The sequence below is a fragment of the Pelodiscus sinensis genome, chromosome 26, assembly GCF_049634645.1.
Source record: "Pelodiscus sinensis isolate JC-2024 chromosome 26, ASM4963464v1, whole genome shotgun sequence".
Classification (NCBI taxonomy): Eukaryota; Metazoa; Chordata; order Testudines; family Trionychidae; genus Pelodiscus; species Pelodiscus sinensis.
In genome coordinates, this window is record NC_134736.1 from 21452411 (window position 1) to 21471034 (window position 18624).

Sequence of the window (18624 nt, forward strand, 5' to 3'; positions counted from 1 at the left end):
CTGGAATTTGACCACAGAACTGACACTTTCTTAACAAAGACTCAATTTTTGCTATTTAAAAGTAAATCAATGTAACAGAAAACTGCAACGCTCTCTGGTAACTTTTTAAAAATCAAACTTTAAACTTTATTGAAAAGATTGGCTAGTTTGCAATTGAAAATATTTGACCTACACTTAAGGCAGCTGATTTAATTTTGTGTAAAATTTTGCATAATAAAGGATGGCATTTTTTAAAAATGTTCAACTATATTGATATACATTTTGATCAGCTCTACTTCTGATGTGATATTTGTGTGTGGTTGTGGTTTGTTGTGTGGGTGGGTTTTTTTTTCCTCAACAAAGAATCCCGGGTGGTGGGGCCCCGCCAAAACTGTTTGAATTGGGCCCTGCACTTCCTAAAGACGGCTCTGTGTGGGAGGAGGGGCAGTGTTTGCTATAACACTGCTATTTACTGTTGAAGGATTCTGTGAGATACTGTTTATATGAATGAGATACAGTGTTAAGGTCATCATCAGAGCCAGATGGCTGGGGGAGAATGTGAGGTGAAGACTTACTGTCAGGCTATGTCTACATTGGCAAGATTTTGCGCAAATATTTTTAACACAAGAGTTTTTGCATTAAAGTATTTTCGCAAGAGAGCATCTACACTGGCATGTGCTTTTGCGCAAAAGCATCCGTGCCAGTGTAGATGCTCTCTTGTGCAAGAAAGCTCCGATAGCCATTATAGCCATTGGGCTTTCTTGCACAAGAAATTCACGTTGCCTGTCTACACTGGCCGCTTGTGCAAGAACAGTTGCACAAGAGGGCTTCTTTCTGAGTAGGAGCATCATAGTTCTTATGCAAGAAACACTGATTTCACACATTAGAACGTTAGTGTTCTTGTGCAAGAATTCCCTGCCAGTGTGGACAGGCAGCATGTTTTTGTGCAAAATCATGCCAATGTACACACAGCCTCAGTATGTAGCCATTGTCAGGGTACACACATTTTTCCTATCCCACATGGGGATAGGAAAAACGTGAGCAAAGGCTGCACTTGTAGTTGAACCCAGGATCTCCTGTTTACAAGGCAAGTGCTTTAGCCAGCTAAGCCATCACACTCTCCTTAAGCAAGGCTTTAAACTGTTCTACTTTATGGTTCCAGACAACTTCATTGCCTCCCAACGTTTGGTCATTTCCCATTTCCCTCCAGCCTTCCAGCCCTGGCGGTGTCTGGCTCCCTGGGCACAGAAAGCTACAGCTCAGTGGGCAGAGGCTCTAACATGTATATCTACCCCACCTGTCTGGACTGTAGAGTTGGCCTTGAGGTTTGGCAGGGTTGTGTGGAGGAAGAAGTGCAGCAAATGTTGAGCATCTGGATTGTAAACTCCTGGTTCTCCGGGTTTGGGATGGAGCCCTCAGGGACCTAGCCTCCTTTGATTTGGTCCCTTCCTCAGGGCACAAAATTGACAACAGAGAATTCCCCTGCAGCAATTTGTGTTGGCCAAACAGTTAGCCACCGAATATTTGCCCAAGTGTAAGTAGAGCAACTGAAGAAAGCAGTTAGTGTGGTGTAGTGGTTCTCACCTTTGCCCGATAGACACAAAGTCCTTGGTTTGAAACCAGTCAGAAAAACAACATTCCTTCTTATTGGGGCTCCCCTTGATGCCCACAAGGCAGTTCCAGTGCAGAGATGAACAGCTTCAGGCATGTGTTGTGTGCTGGTAGACAGCTCAGCAGGTTAGGCTGAGATTGGAGGAGGCAGGGCTAGGGCTGAGACTTCTCAGTGGTGCCTTGCCTGGGACCAGGTCATTGCGGCCACACAGTCCAGGGCCCACCCTGGAAGTGCCACTACTTTGGCTGTGCACCTTTTGGGCATTATGGCCATTGCCTTTGCTGCAAGAGGACACTAATCCACATAAGGTCCTGCCTTATGCCCAGACCCCACCCACTCCAATCCTCTCGCTTTGCTCTCCCCCAACACCCTGCACCCCCAGTTTGCTCTGACACCCTCCCTCTCTCCTCACCTGCTCCTTTATCCATGTTTCTTTTGCACCCTCTCTCCTGGCCACATACAGCTCTTTGGCACTTCTCAAGCCAGGGTAACCACTGGTAACCCACAGGTAACCACTGGTCCAGGAACCAGCTCTTGGAGCTCAGCTTGCACTGGAAATGGCAGTTTCCCACCACATCTTGCCTGAGAAGAGGTGACTTATTCCCCTTACTTCTTACCTTACATCTCCACTCCCTTCAAAGGTCAGTATCTGTCTCCTTAGGGTGCTGCCCCTCTGCCACTGGGCTGGGAATGGGCGACCACAGTTTCTGCTATTGGGCTGAGAAGTCTCATCAGACTCTTCCATTCATGGTGTTAGTTGGCCTGTGCTGCCCGAGAAGTAGCTTTCCCAGTGTCCATTGGTCTTTCCTGAGGCTTTGTGTAGGGGGATTGGGCTTGGCCATCTTTTCTGCAGGAAATGCCTCTTCTTAGGTACAGCAGCTCCCAGGAGTTCATGTAACTTCTTCTCAGATTGGGAAAGGGTTGACTAAGGGGCATTGGGACAGAGGCTTATGTAATGAGAAGAGGGGTGCAGAAAGTAAATAAGATTTTTTTCTCTTACTCAAAAACCAGGGTGACAGAATGAAACTTGTAAGTAATCAAGTTAAAAATAAACCAAAAGGAAGCATTTTTGCACCCAATGAAACTCCTTGAAGGTGAAATCTACCTGAAGGTCCAAAAAAGAACTGGATAATTTAATGCAGGAAAGGTCAATCAATGGCATTTAACGAGGATGGACAAGGCAGGTGTCCCTAGCTAGTGTATTCCAGAAGTTAGGAATGGGTGATGGGAGGGATCATGTAATAATTGTCTGTCCTGAGGATTCCCTAGGAACAGAGAAATTGGCTGCTGTGGTGGGACAGGATCCTGGGCTAGATGGACACCTGGCATGGCCCAGTCTGGCTGTTTTGTCTGGTTTCTGTTCTTGCCCCCTCAGGGAAAGGGAGAATGGACCCCCATCTTGAAGGGGACAGAAAGTCTGCGAAAGGCTAGTGTAAGTGAGCAAAGAAACAGCTTTTAGCCATCCCTGGTGGTCTAGTGGTTAAGATTCAGCACTTTCACTGTTGAGGGCTGGGTTTGATTCCCAGTCAGGGAAACCTGCCTGAGGGTTTCCCATGACAACTGCTTAGCCAGTTCTCTTACCTCGTGGTAACAGCTGTGACCCAAGAGGTTATTTCAAGGCCCCTTCCCACCTCTCTCTGCCAAGACAGCACCTGTCATTTTCACAAACTTTTCAGAAGGGCCAGAGCTGGGTGACTCAAACTGCCCCTCCCCTCTCTCACATGGGCAGTGCTGCAGAAAGCTCTGTGGCACAAACAGCATTCGCCCATACACAGTCCTAGCACAGCACTAGCTCAGCACAAGATCCATTGGTTCAGTTTGGTTGTTGAAGGAGACAACACAGAACTGGTTCCAGCTCCCACTCAGTAACCTGGGGAAATGACCCACCAGGCCTGGGCCCCTTGGAGAGGCAACGATTCCCCACTGGCCAGGACAGAGCCTCCCTCTGACACAGTCATGGAGCCTTCTCCCCCTGGTCCTGCCTCCCCCTTCACTCAGCTCTCACTGCTTCATGCTGCCAGGGAGGGGCCTCACTGCAAGAGCTGCCTGGGCAGGTTGTTGCCACAGAGACACGTCCCAGAGCAGGAGGGATGCTCTGACCGACACTGAGTGTTGCTCAGCGCTGGGGTGAGACAGGGAAGGACAAAAGGGTCAAATGGCGCCTGCAGCATTTCAGAACAGCCCCCGGCCCCACCCCTACGTACCAGCCCTTCACTCAGCCCTTGCTGGGCTCCACTGGGTGTTTCCTGGACTCAGGCCTCTTCGGTGCCGGCCTAAGGGCTCTAGGGAAGACATGGCAGCTCCGTGGGCAGAGTCCTGAGCCCCTGGCTGGGCAGGGCTCATTAAGCAGCTGTGGGACTGGGCTATGACTTTTGGTGGGGAACAGCTCCCAGGGCTGCATGTTTCCATGCTATTAATGGAGGAGGTGGGGGTCTGGGATGGAGGTTAGGTGTAGCCAGGAGCTTGGGGCAGGGGATTGGCATGCAGGAATGGGTGCAGGGGTTTGCGTTGTGACCTGGGGCAGGAGATTGGGGTGCAGGATCTGGGAGGGGTGTGGGTTTAGGGGGGCAGAGGGTTTGGTTTACGTGGGGTACCAGTGGGTTGAGGGAAGGGAGGGGTTGGGGTGTCAGATGCAGGCTCTGGTTGGGAGACTTACCTGGATCACTCCTTGCCAACAGCCCAGCACATTTCTCTGGCAGCCTGCCCTGCCCCCACACAGGCTACAGGGGCCATAAATAAGTGCCTGGGTGGAGCAGGGATGGTGCTTCACGCAGCCAGAAACCAGCCAATGGGATTGTGCTGGGAGCAGGGGCGGCTCATGAGCTTATGCAGACTAGGCGGTCCCCTAGGGTGCACGTCACAGCCATTGACGGCCATGCAGGTGGGGGCACTGATCGTGCCTTCCGCCTGGGGTGCCAGCTACCACAGCCGGCCTCAAGCCACTCCTGGCTGGGAGCAGGGACACTAACGGCCCAGCAGTCCCTATTCTCAGCAGCGTGTGAGGGTGGGGCAAGGCATGACTTGATGGGCTGGATCCAACCCACTGGCCTATATTGCCCAGGCCTGGCGTAGAAGGAACCTTGGCTCTGGGGGAAGGGCGCTGTGGAAAGGCCAGTCCTGCCTTCCCGAGCAGTGCATGACAACATCCATTTTGAGTGGCAAAGCCGCCAACTTCCAGACAGAGAATTAGAGGACAGAGAGGCCTTTTGCAACAGCTAAAGTAGCTCAGTTAGGATAGCGTTAGACTGGTTCCCTGGTTCAATCCCAGGCTTTGGCATATAGCAGCACGTGGCAAGGACTTCTCTAGTAACCTGGAATTGCTCCTGTGTTTGACCAGTGTGTTATGCTTTTTCAACCACTGCTTTTTACTGACAAATCATATTAATCTGATTAGCCCCTCCTCCTTCCCAACTTTTCTTTGGTGTTGCTGCTTCCTTAGCTAACACCCAACCAGTGCAGGCTCTAGATATGGGAACAAGGGCTGTGGGTCAGGGTGATGTGCTGATGAGGGCACATTTGGATAGTCTCATGGGAACTTCCCTGGGGTCAGGCACCTAGGCAAGAGGGAAACTCAGCAGCCAGGTCAGGTGGGGCTGGAGAACAGAGAAACTCACTCACTTGTCTCAGCTGGAGACCACAGGTAGCAAGAATTTGGGTCATCAATTAAATCAGTGAATTGGTCACAAGACATGAACCTCTTCTCCTGCCACAGGGGAAGGTAGTTGGGCCAAGGGCCTAAGTCCCTTTCAGCTTCCAGGAGAAGGAGGGAGCTGAGAGGAGCAGGAAGGTGGTTTACAGATTATTTCAGAAGGGTTTTCTCATGAAATAACCGCACTGCACCTGCATAGCTGCCCTTACTCCAAGTGCCCAGAGGAGGGAAGGTGGGTTGGGGGCCTTGACTATTGAGCCTGGCCCTGCTACTCTTCCCTGGAGGCAAGAGGAGCAACCTGGCAGTGGCTGATACAGGGACCAAATGTGGGTGTTGGGTGAAGCAGCACAATACACAACCTCAGCCCCCCTCCATCTCTAGCCAGGCTTTTACCTTCTAGGCCCCAGCTTGCAGCAGCCTCCCCACTGACCCAGCCAGGCCAGACCCTAATTCTAGTGGGCCCCAGTCACTGAGCAGGGAGGGAATAAAGACTATACTGCTCATTCTTGCGCAACAAATCCCCTCTTGCGCAGATCCGTTCTGCTGCTTATTTTCAGGCAGAACGGCTCTGCACAAGGGGGGTGTTTTTGCTCAAGAAGGAGCAGTGTAGACAGCAGTGTAGATAGCTCCTTTTTGCACAAAAGCCCATGCTGCAAAAATGGTGTCTCATTAGGTATGCAAATGAGGCATGATGATAGTCATCTCTGCACCTCATTTGCATATCTTATTGCACAACAATGTGCAGTGTAGACATAGCCCAACTGATTTCATGCAGGATCAGTCTGACCTTCCTGGTCTGTAGACCAAGCCCAAAAGTGCTATGAACGAGATCTACAGACTGTGCAGTGTTTGTTTGGAGCTGAGGGCTGTGTCATTGAACAGCTCTCTGCTTCTGCTATTCTCCTGACAAGAAGCCTTCACTTTGAGAAATTAAAACATTTTCTGCTAGTTTGGGATCGCATCCTCTGTGATTTGGAGGCCTTTTCCTGCAGAAGTAAAAGGAAGCCAAAGCGCATGGAGGGTGAAAATCCAGGAGCTACCAGACCCACCCTAGCAGGTCCCACTGGCTGTGTCTACACTGGGCCACTTATTCCGGAAAATCAGCCGCTTTTCCGGAATAAGCTGCGAGCTGTCTACACTGGCCCTTGAATTTCCGGAAAAGCAACGATGCTCTACTGTACAAAATCAGCCGCTATTCCAGAAAAGCTATTCTGCTCCCGCTCGGGCATAAGTCCTTATTCCGGAACACTGTTCTAGAAAAGGGCCAGTGTAGACAGCCCAGTAGTCTTTTCCGGAAAAAAGCCCCGATCGCGAAAATGATGCTCGGGGCTCTTTTCCGGAAAATCGCGTTGGCCACAGACGCTTTTCCGGAAAAAGGGCTTTTCCGGAAAAGCAGCCTGCCAATGTAGATGCTCCTTTTCCGGAAACACTGAAAACGGACTAGTATTCCGTTTTAAGCAGTTCTGGAAATTCATGCCAGTGTAGACACAGCCACTGAGATTTCAACTCAGATTGTGGGATTCAGAGTGCTGCCCACTACTGTTACCCACCACCTCTGTGATTCTTGGGGAACCAGAACATGGTCGCCTGTCAGCCTTGTGCTCTTGGGGAGTCAGGGAGTGACACTCATGGAAAACCATCCCCCCCCCCCCTCAGGCCTCTGCTAGAATCAAAGACAAAGCAAAGAAAAGGCCGGGGAAGACACACCTAAACTGCTTCAGACAAGGGTGATACAATTAAGGAAACACCCCAGCCTCATTTACATTAAAGATGGAACAGAGGGACATCTCATTAGCATACAGAATGGAGAGCAGCTCTTCCAAGGCAGGAACCGCAGTGAACTATGGGACACCGAAAGCAGAGAAGCACTGCCTGATGGGAAATCCCTGCTCCAGATGCTAATGAACCTAGTCCTGCTCACACCCAAATTAGTCATTATCAGACCAATTCTAGTAACGATCCTATTGACATCTAAAATACTGAAACTGCCAAGTTGCATTGTGAGCTCGTTCAAGGAACATCACCCATAACCAGGTGTGATCAGTCTCTATTGTCTCTCCTCTTTCTCTTTGAACTATCCGTATAAAAACTCCTATCCTTGCCCCAAGAAAACTGTTCTGATACCTGGACTTAAACTGCATCAGTTCCATTGAGACTTCTTCATCTCCTGTCTGATCGTGCTGGGGGCTCTGTCCTGCTTTTCTCCTGCCCTCTGGACCCCCGGCTACCATCATCATCTGGGAACCCCGATCAGTGCAAGCTCCGTGGAGTGGTGAGGTCTCTCTCTCTCTCTCTCTCTTTCTCTCTCTCAACTATCTCTCTAAGCATAGCCTCCTGACCCTGCCCTGTGTAAACTGTTATATGGTTACCTAACATGTGTAATCAGCTTCAATTTAGATTTAATATTGTAATTGTTAGATTTAATATTGTAACTGTTTGATATCTATTCACTACTCAGAAATAAATCACTTTCATTGTTAAGCTGGTTGCTTCTCTCTCTTTCTTTCTCTTTTGCTCACTCTTCCTTAAGGGGTGTTGTTTTGGCTTCCCCATTCGCTCTGCAACAACGCTTCTTGTACCCAAGCAAAAGATCCCTGTAGTGCCCAAAATCCTGTGGGGTTTGCTCATCGTGTGGTTTACCTGTGAATGACTGTGGTGTGAAAGTGGGGATAAGGGGTGCTGAACCTGGGGGCTTATGAGGATGGCAGCTTAAAGTGCTGTTTAATCCAGCCCACGGAGTCCAAAGGCACATGAGGGTGCAGTGTGGCATTGCTGTGAAACCCAGCCAGCTGAGTCCAGGGACATATGAGGGGGTCAGCTTGTGAGTGCTGAGTACCCAGTCCTCTCAGACGTGCTCTGATTAGTGGGTGTGAGTGTCTGTGTGTGTTGCCAAGGTGGGAAGAACCCCATCCTGAGGAACCTAGTTCCTGCAGGAGAGCTCCAGTGGGAGGGGGAATTGGCAGCAGGGAGAATTCAGCTCCATATGAGAGCCCAAGTAAGCACCAACAGCACACTGATAGAACTGTTAACCTTCCCCCAGTCCCATAAGGGTAACCCTGATAAATGAGCATACCCCAGGGTATTGGGCAAATCTGGTAACAAATTGGTGGAGGAACGTGGGCAGCACGTGATCCTGATCACGGGGTACTTGTTGAGTAGTTGCTGCAGAGTGGGGAAACTGAGGCACAGGGGGTTTTTTTGTTTCCCCTTTTCTCTTTTCTTTTTGTTGTTGTTGTCTTTTAGTGAGCTGCTTCTATCATTTCTATAGACTACTTGGTGAAGTTCTGAGTAGTTGCTCCAGAGTGGGGAAACTGAGGCAGCGGCCTGAGTCAGTTTTTTTTTTTCTATTTTTTTTTTAATCCTTTTATTGAGCTCCTTGTATTATTCACATAGAATACTTGAAAAAGTTCTGAACTATGCTTGGAATTATTGTAGCTGAACTGTGCTTGGAATTAATGTGGTAACTGGTCAGAATTATGCTTGGAATTATTGTAGAATTATTGCAGAGTTGTGCAAATAGGAATTAATGTGGTAAAGTTTCTGAAATGTGCTTGGAATTATTGTAGAACTGGAACTAGGAATTAATGTGGTAACAGTTCTGAATTGTGCTTGGAATTTTTGTAGCTGAACTATGCTTGGAATTATTGTAGTACTGTGCATTTAGGAATTATTGTAGAACTGGAACTAGGAATTAATGTGGTAACAGTTCTGAATTGTGCTTGGAATTTTTGTAGAACTGTGCGAATAGGCATTAATGTGGTAAAGTTCTGAATTGTTCTTGGAATTATTGTGGGACTGTGCAATTGAAAGTTAAATATTGGGCTTGAAAGTAAATGTTTTAGAGTTATATTGACTGCAGGTAAAAGATAACTAGTGCAGTAAGGAAAGTAGAGATGTCTGAGAGAATCCCTTTGGCTACTCGCTTGAGACAGGAGAAAACCAATAGGTTAGAGAGATGGGTAATGAAGAAGGGGAAATGTCCCTGGGAAAGAGGATGTTTTAAGGGTGTGGATCCCCTGCTTGAAGCAAGTTTGAGCTTTGAACAATACTGCACAACCATTAAACCACGAGGTAGTGCAAAAGATGCAGCTGCTGCATGGGCATTGTTTTATGCATGTCTAGACATGGCTGAAATGGTAAAGGGAAGGCAGGAACTGGAGCTGGAGAAAAAGCAGTTACAACAGTGTTTGGACAAATGTGAGATGGATGGATGTGAATTTATAGCAGAAAAGCTTAAAATGGTGACTTTACTTAGAAATATGCAAGAGGAAAGGGGCAAGGCCAATATGGCTGCAGAACAGTACAGAAAAGAGTTGTCTCACACTAAAATGTTGTTAGAGGAAGCACGAGCAGCAACTCGCTTTCTAGCAGATGAAAACAAGGCAGCTAAGGCAGCAGCCAGCCATCAGAAGTGTGAGGCAGAGATCAGTAAACTACATGCCCAACTTAGTGCCCATAAGGGGGTGGTAGCAGCTGTAAGGTTAAGAGAGGACTGTGATTGGGAACCCCCTACAAAAATAGAAATACTCCCTGATACTGAACCCCAAGCCCCATTTAACCCCCAGTGGTCTCACAGGCACAATGTTGCCCCTGTTTCCACAAGGGAAGTTAAACACATAGTTGCGGGAACTGACCTTCCCACAACAGAGCTAGTCACCGATGTAACAAGGTGGTCTCCTAGCCAGGCCAAGGCTATTGCTGAGAGGCTGGGACCACTGAACGGTGACACAGCTGTGGCATGGATGGCTCGCATTTGGCAAATGTACCCCTCTGCTGATGGCATGGACCTTACCCAGTTGGCTCAGTTATGTGCTTCTCCTGGTGATGCAGGTGCTCTGGACATAGACATAGGTTCATGGGAGCGGACTGCCCCTGGGCCCCGGGAATGGATGATAAGTGCTCTCAAAATATTACTGCCTGCTTCTTCCCTTAAACTCTATATTCTGGAAGAGCAGAAACCTGGAGAGGCCCCTGAAGCTTACCTAATTCGCAAAAAGATGCTGGCAGCTCTCTCTGATTCATTGCTCCAGACAGAAGAGAACGGAATTATCACTTACCAGTATCAGGGACATGAATTGGTACAGAGCACATATGCAGGTCTGAATTCCCAGACAAAAATGACCATGGGGGCTGTGGATTTGGAACACCTCACATGGAATGAGCTAGTGGCAAAAATTAAACAGGTGGGAGATTTGTTAAGAGAGACTGGTGTTTTAAAAAAACAGATCAGCAAAAAGACTAACTGTGAGCCTGTACAGGCTATTACTTTTGCAAATAATGGTCCCCATTCTGCCAGTCGCACTCCCAGTGGTAGTCTCCCTACTTCCCACCGTATTGGGCAGCGCCGACCCAAGGAGACCCTTAGGAATGTGATCTGGATGGAGCTAGTAAAGTTAGGGGAAGACATGAGGAAATATCATCGCCAGCCCCTCAGCACTCTAATTAATGCTTTGTCTCAGGTTACGCGGAGAACAGAGTTGATGGAGGGAGCCCCACCTCGGCCCACTGCTCCAGTGAGGAGTGAGTCCCCAACACTCACTCCCTGTCAAAACCAGAATCCTGCCTCCTCTTCTGAGTGCAGGCTTTCAAGGGAGTCAGCTGATCAATAGGGGTGCCCTGTTCCCCGTGGGCCTCCCCAGCTGATTGCAAGACTTCATTGTGACAGGTGGGGGAGACCAACTGTAAGGGCTACAGTGGGGAATCCAGGGACGTTAGCCCAGCTGCTAGTGGACACAGGAGCCTCAGTAAACATTCTGAGTCCTCGGTGGATCTCGGGAGGGAGACCCACCATTAAACAGGCTCAGCTCAGTGGGTGTGGGGGAGAAATCCAGGAAGCACCTGTTTGGCAGGATGGTCCCTTGCTAGTAGACAGACTACAGGGACAAGTAGAATGCTGTGCTCAGGAGGGAATTGACATGGAAAGAACTGGAGACACTTGGGTGATTCACACCAAGGGGCATCAGAAAAATCCCTCAGAGGAAGCACACTGGAACAACAGAGCTGATGCCTTAGCCAAAGCTGCTGCTATCAGTGACCATACCAAAGACACAGACCAGGTAGAACAAACAGAGGCAATAACTACTCAGGGAAAACCTTTAGGCCACGGAATAGATGCCTTAGAGTTAGGTACTTTTCAAGATGGGGATACAGAAATTCAGTCCTTAGCCAGGAAAAGGAAAGGTCACACAGGAAAATCCAGGATGGAGCAGGTTGAAGATGTCTGGTGGGCAGAGGGTGCAGGCAGTGAAAGGCACTGGATAGTCCCCAACCAGATACAGGGGGACCTGATTCAATTTGTGCATGATCAGGGACATAAAGGGAAACAAGACAAAAAAGTACATTGGGGAAAACCTCTGGTAGTATGGGAATTAGGCCAACCAGTAGTCATGTACAGAAAGTTTTCAGCAAAACAGCATTCTCTGACACACACCCTCTGCATGATTGTGAATTGGGCTAGCCCCAGTGTTGACCAGGTAGAAATCCTGAATAGGAAAAATGGGAAACTCTGGCAGAAATGGTTTCATTCTTCACAAATCAAAGAGTGGAAAGATAAACCACCTGACCTGCAAGGAATAGCATAACTGACTTCTCCATCCTGCCAGCCACCCTTCTTGACTAGCAAGAAGGAACAGCTTGGGGCTGTTAAAAAAAAAAATACATGTCAGCTAGGCTTGTCAGTGCCTACCCTGATGCTGAAGCAGGAACAGGCCAAAGAAGTACTGGACTTATTATGGCCATTCTTATATAGGCCACTATTCCATGTTCACTCTGTAATAATAATTCCCGATTCTCCCCGTATATACGGGGGGAGTGTGGAGTTTGTTTTCTCTTTTCTGCCCTTTCACAGATCCTGAACAAGAGCCATGACAGCCCACTGTTGCCCCAGCACTCTGCTGGCCCTAAGTATCTGGAGTCCGATGCTACCCAAGCTCTCAGCTGGACCTGTGATCCCCCTGAACCTATGGAGGTGCCTGCTTGCTGAAATGGGAGCAACCCCCTGGCCCTGCAGTGTCACTATCAATTCCATGCTATTGGCAACTCCTCAGAGTACTCCTGGGAAAGTGGCCAATTGTACACAGGTTGCCACCGGAGAGTCACTCAAGTTCTGCTATGAAACTAAGACCACACCGGACTCCATCCCCTTACTTTGTAAATTGTTGTGGTCTTGAAAGGGACACCTACCATCTGATGCCACTAATGACAGCCTTCCAGGTGGTGAAAGGTACTGAATAATCCTGGTTTCTTCAGAAGTTTGGGTACCAGCCATGCCCTTGCATGTCATCATTGTCACTGGCATCCAGACACCTCCATTACCCGCAATGGAGCTGCAGCGGTCTCTAATCACACCCACTGGCAAGAATATCACACGGTCCCTTGTAAACTGGGAACCACTGAACTGGACTGTAGCGGGGCATGACCTGATTCAGCAAGGTGCCCCAAACGGGGTTGTGGAGACCAAGCATTGGAGGAACATGATTGTTTCTTCCCACAACTGGGAAATAAAATCTCACTGTTCCTTTGATGTTATCTAGAAAGATGGGTTTGTTACTGTCTATTGTGAAAGCATGTGTGCGTGTAAAAACAAGATTGTACTAATTACATTTGTAAGTATTGTACTATTGTATTAATTAATGGACATTGGATCCAACTCATGGTGCCTTACATTAATCACCATTTCTGTGATATAACTACAATTGTTAGATATAACCACAATTGTTAGCTGCGACTGTGCCTATATGGAATGTATAGCATCTCAAAGCCTACCCTGAGTTATACAAGGAGATCTCTCCCATTGCACTGGGAATGGGTCTCAATGTTATTAAGGGACTATTAAATCATCTCTCCTTACAACACAAGCTTCAGAAGCTCCAAACTCTGGAGATCTCTAGGCTAGCAGCTACAGCTGCAGACACAGGCCATCACTCCTGGTGGGAGACATTGCTTGGGTGCAGCCCCAGTGCAACTGGTCTTTTAAATATTATGCTTCACCCCATTGTGGTGATCATTGGTTTCCAAATTATACTAGTAATTGGTCTGATTCTACTGGTTTGCTGGATCCAACGACTGATGCGACAACTACAATGGATTGAAGACCAGACTCACTACCATGGACTAAGGATGTGATGGGGATACTTGCTCAGCACAAGCACCCCATCAACGGGGGGACTTGTTACCCACCACCTCTGTGATTCTTGGGGAACCAGAACATGGTCGCCTGTCAGCCTTGTGCTCTTGGGGAGTCAGGGAGTGACATTCATGGAAAACCATCCCCCCCCCCCCCCCCCCAGGCCTCTGCTAGAATCAAAGACAAAGCAAAGAAAAGGCCGGGGAAGACACACCTAAACTGCTTCAGACAAGGGTGATACAATTAAGGAAACACCCCAGCCTCATTTACATTAAAGATGGAACAGAGGGACATCTCATTAGCATACAGAATGGAGAGCAGCTCTTCCAAGGCAGGAACCGCAGTGAACTATGGGACACCGAAAGCAGAGAAGCACTGCCTGATGGGAAATCCCTGCTCCAGATGCTAATGAACCTAGGCCTGCTCACACCCAAATTAGTCATTATCAGACCAATTCTAGTAACGATCCTATTGACATCTAAAATACTGAAACTGCCAAGTTGCATTGTGAGCTCGTTCAAGGAACATCACCCATAACCAGGTGTGATCAGTCTCTATTGTCTCTCCTCTTTCTCTTTGAACTATCCGTATAAAAACTCCTATCCTTGCCCCAAGAAAACTGTTCTGATACCTGGACTTAAACTGCATCAGTTCCATTGAGACTTCTTCATCTCCTGTCTGATCGTGCTGGGGGCTCTGTCCTGCTTTTCTCCTGCCCTCTGGACCCCCGGCTACCATCATCATCTGGGAACCCCGATCAGTGCAAGCTCCGTGGAGTGGTGAGGTCTCTCTCTCTCTCTCTCTCTTTCTCTCTCTCAACTATCTCTCTAAGCATAGCCTCCTGACCCTGCCCTGTGTAAACTGTTATATGGTTACCTAACATGTGTAATCAGCTTCAATTTAGATTTAATATTGTAATTGTTAGATTTAATATTGTAACTGTTTGATATCTATTCACTACTCAGAAATAAATCACTTTCATTGTTAAACTGGTTGCTTCTCTCTCTTTCTTTCTCTTTTGCTCACTCTTCCTTAAGGGGTGTTGTTTTGGCTTCCCCATTCGCTCTGCAACAACGCTTCTTGTACCCAAGCAAAAGATCCCTGTAGTGCCCAAAATCCTGTGGGGTTTGCTCATCGTGTGGTTTACCTGTGAATGACTGTGGTGTGAAAGTGGGGATAAGGGGTGCTGAACCTGGGGGCTTATGAGGATGGCAGCTTAAAGTGCTGTTTAATCCAGCCCACGGAGTCCAAAGGCACATGAGGGTGCAGTGTGGCATTGCTGTGAAACCCAGCCAGCTGAGTCCAGGGACATATGAGGGGGTCAGCTTGTGAGTGCTGAGTACCCAGTCCTCTCAGACGTGCTCTGATTAGTGGGTGTGAGTGTCTGTGTGTGTTGCCAAGGTGGTAAGAACCCCATCCTGAGGAACCTAGTTCCTGCAGGAGAGCTCCAGTGGGAGGGGGAATTGGCAGCAGGGAGAATTCAGCTCCATATGAGAGCCCAAGTAAGCACCAACAGCACACTGATAGAACTGTTAACCTTCCCTCAGTCCCATAAGGGTAACCCTGATAAATGAGCATACCCCAGGGTATTGGGCAAATCTGGTAACACTACACCATTGGACCTGTGGTGTGAAAGTAGGGTGGGCACCTCTCACTCTCAGCTCTCAGGCTGGCCTCTGCTCTCGTGGCTTCCCTCCAGCTGCTTCATCTCTCAGGCATCTTTGTCCTGCCCCAGCTCTGCTGCTTGCACAACAAATTCCTTGTTAGGACCACTCAAAATCTGGGGGCAGTGAGGTCCATCCCACCTGAGATGTCTGTTGTACAAAAGCCTCTTATTCCCTATCAGTTTCTAACGCTGGATCAGACACAATAACATTTGCTACATTGTCTGCTGTCCCTGCTGGGAGAGAGCTGTCCCCTACCTGCAGTTCATCTCAGGAGCTCTGGACACTGACACCCCCAGGGAATCACAAGGGAGTGTCCCGCTGGCTCTCCTGTCCCAGCAATTGCAGTCAGAGCCCTGCCTTGCCAGTGCCAGTCACAGCAGCTTCTGCGCCTGCTCCAGGCTTGTGGTTTCCTTCATCCCAATGCTCTTCTCCAACCAGCCTTTTCCTAAACCAGCAGTTCCATGGGTGGCCAGGGGAGGCCTCTCCTGTGTCCCAGAAGAACTTAGGAAAATGTGAGCCAAGGCTACAGCAAGGCACCACTGGGAGTTGAACCAAGGCAAGTACTTTAGTCAGCTAAGCCATGGTGCCCTTTTTAGTTAGGGCTATAATACAGAGGTTTTCTGAGATACCTCTTGTATCCCTGAAAAACTCCACCATGTCCAGGGAACAGGTCCACTTTTTTGGATCAGTTTTCAAAAAAGTGGGCATGTTATTTCAGAAGCCCTGTATTCTTCATTTTATTAGGAATAAGGGCTTTTCTGAAAGAGGAGGTTTTTTCCACATTTGGGCTCATGTAGATGGGCCAAATGTCAGAAAAGCCTCTTCTGAAAAATGAAAAGTGTCTCTAACACTGTTCTACTTTATGGTCCCAGACCACACCTTTGATTTCCAAAGTGAAGCCATTTCTCATTTCCTTTCAGCCATGGGGGTGGGTCTCAAGGCCTGTGTGGCCCAAGAAATGTGATTGGCAGCTGGTACCCACAAACTTTTTGTCAATTGCAGTGCAGGACTCTGAAGACATAGACCCAAGGTAACCTTGAGCTAAAGCTCAGCTGGAAGAAAAAGAACTTCTTTTTCAAGCTTGAGTTAAACCAGCGATCAAAGAATCATTTACCAAACACACACGACAGTTTGCCGCTCTACCAGCTGCGTCATTGAAGGGTGCCTGAGTGATGCTGGTTTGTCCAGGTTGGCCCTTCCACTAGTGTCAGGGCAAGTGCTCCCCCATGTGGATGACATCGCAGGTGAAGGGCAGAAGAACCCAGAAGCACAGGGGTTGTCACAGGTACTTCACATGCAGAAGGACCCCTGAGTGAAACCTGAACTAGATCCATCCATGTCACAGCAAAAGGAAGAAAGTTGGGTTCTTCTCATGTGTCTTCTTTGTTCCAGAGTTTCTAGGGGCGTAGGAGGTGCAGGTCCACAAAAAACAAACCACTTAAGTGAATCTTGGTCTAGTCTCTCACTTGTGCCTGCTCCTGAGACTCCCTTCCTTTAACACCAGCGGCCAATAGGCAGAGCCTGGCAGCTGCTGGGACTAGATGTGAGACCATCAGGGGAAGCAGCGATAAACACAAACTCATCCCCCTGCATCTCTAGCCAGGCTGGTAGGTTCCATGGGCCCAGCCTCCCAGGCCAAAGACCAAGCTCCAGTGGGCATTAGACACCCAGCAGGGGGCACAAAATTATTATATTTTTACCAGCCTGAGGACAAAGAAGCCAAAGCACATGAAGCGGGAGAGTTTTGCAACAACGAGCACAGGCAGATCCCACTGAGAAGAGACCTCACGCTGTAGAATTCAGAGCCTTGAGTGCTGTGATCTCAGCTCTCAGGCTGCCGCGGCTCTCCTCCTGGCTTCCCTCCAGCTGCCCCATCCCAGCTGCTTGTTTATCTTTTGTGTTTTATTTAATACCCAGCTCTAGTAGAAGCCGTGTGACACTCTCCCCTCCCCCATCATGGCAAGCACAGGTCGCTGCCCCCAACCAAACTCTGAAATGACCCCCGTGCTTTTCCCCCCAGCAGGAACCCAAAGAGAGCAAAGAGCAGAAGTACTGGAAGCTGGTGGGGGTGCCCTCTGGTTTTGGAATAGGGTGTGTCTACACTTGATTCCTCCTTCAAGGGAGGGATGCAAATGTAGACATCTGAAATTGCAAATGAAACGGGGATTTAAATATCTCATGCTTCATTTGCATAATCGGACTTCTTCATTTCCATAATAGAGCTATTTTGGGACCTCAAATTCAGTCCCCTTGGGGTTATTTTAAGAGAAAACCCTTCCCTCAAAATAACCCTTATGACCTAGAAGACAGATGTCCCTAGGGAGAAGATAAGAGCCTCCAAGAGAACCACCCCTCTACTATAGTAGGGGAATTAGCTCAAGTAGTAGAATGCTTGATTAGTATGCAAGAGGCAGGAGGATTGATAACCACACTCTACACTGGTGGGGGAATCCACCTCTTCCTTTTCAGAGGCAGAGCCAGCCAGGGGGCTAAACATCTCCAGTAGCCTCTTCCTACTTCCTCTGCCCAAAAGCCAACCATAGTGGGGCAGCATGCTGCTGGGTCTGAAGCTCTCATTGCCTAGCAGTGACAGAAGCGATGAAGACAGGCTCCAGAGGGGCAGAGTGGCCCTGCTGGGAAAGTGCCTGCTACACAGGAGACAGGCAAATTATACACCTTATTTCTAGTTTAGAGTGCTGTGTAGATGCACCCTCAGACATTGCTGAGCTGCACAAATACAAATAAATGAATAAAATCTGCAGAAGGATTTCATCCGTCAGCCTTCCCACAGAGCTGAACCTGCCCCACCTTTGAAGAAGGAAAGATTTGAGATATGGAAACAACTGAAAGATTTAAAACCCTGTTTCCTAGATAACAGGGAACAGTATAAGAACATAAGAATGGCCATACTGGGTCAGACCAAAGGTCCTTCTAGCCCAGTATCCTGTCTGCCGACAGTGGCCAGCACCAGGTGCCCCAGAGAGGATGGACCAAAGACAACGATCAAGCAATTTGTCTCCTGCCATCTCTCTCCAGCCTCTGACAAACAGAGGCCAAGGACACCATTTTATCCCCTGGCTAATAGTCTTTTATGGACCTAACCTCCATGAAATTATCTAGCTTCTCTTTAAACTCTATTATAGTCCTAGCCTTCACAGCCTCCTCTGGCAAGGAGTTCCACAGGTTTACTACACGCTGTGTGAAGAAGAACTTTCTTTTATTGGTTTTAAACCTGCTACCCATTAATTTCATTTGGTGTCCTCTAGTTCTTCTATTTAGGAAACTAATAAATAACTTTTCTTTATCGGCCCTCTCCATACCACTCATGATTTTATAGACCTCTATCATATCCCCCCTCCGTCTCCTCTTTTCTAAACTGAAAAGTCCCAGTCGCTTTAACCTCTCCTCATATGGGACCCATTCCAAACCCCTAATCATTTTAGTTGTCCTTTTCTGAACCCTTTCCAAGGCCAAAATATCTTTTTTGAGGTAAGGAGACCACATCTGTATGGGCTCAAACAGTGCTCCGCACCGAGCCCATTAAATAACATAGTATTAAATTTCAAGCATAAAGTGTAACAACCATTTCATG

General features: G+C 48.3%; 1 non-coding gene across 1 annotated transcript; it reads left to right on the forward strand.

The window, feature by feature from the left end:
• Positions 1 to 3053: 3053 nt before the first annotated feature.
• On the forward strand, positions 3054 to 3125 carry TRNAE-UUC (transfer RNA glutamic acid (anticodon UUC)). The gene has a single exon. It is a non-coding gene; the product is annotated as a tRNA-Glu (tRNA).
• Positions 3126 to 18624: the final 15499 nt, after the last annotated feature.